The sequence below is a fragment of the Colobus angolensis genome, unplaced genomic scaffold (genome assembly GCF_000951035.1).
Source record: "Colobus angolensis palliatus isolate OR3802 unplaced genomic scaffold, Cang.pa_1.0 Scaffold878, whole genome shotgun sequence".
In the NCBI taxonomy this organism is placed as follows: Eukaryota; Metazoa; Chordata; class Mammalia; order Primates; family Cercopithecidae; genus Colobus; species Colobus angolensis.
This window is the reverse complement of record NW_012122687.1, coordinates 20,135-20,474: the sequence shown is the minus strand read 5'-3', so window position 1 is coordinate 20,474 and position 340 is coordinate 20,135.

Genomic DNA, 340 nt, shown 5'->3' with positions numbered 1-340 from the left:
TCAACCACGTAAGTTTAAATAGGAGGGAATGATAAAAATATTCTTAGGTATATGAGGTCTTGGAACTTTGTACACAAAAGACCTGCATTGAAAACGGTGCCAGATGAGGTAGTGAGATACTCAAACCTGAGAACTGTTACAATAAATATATGAAGTAAAGATTATCTGATTCCTCGGTCTTGTTTATTGTCTTAAAGTCTAAGGCAGAAAAAAAAAAAGGACAAAAAATATATCTACCTCAGAATTTAAAGTCTGTATTATATTATGCTAAAATTCTTTTTTTCTTTTGAGACGGAGTCTCGCTCTGTCGCCCAGGTTGGAGTGCAGTGATATGATCTTG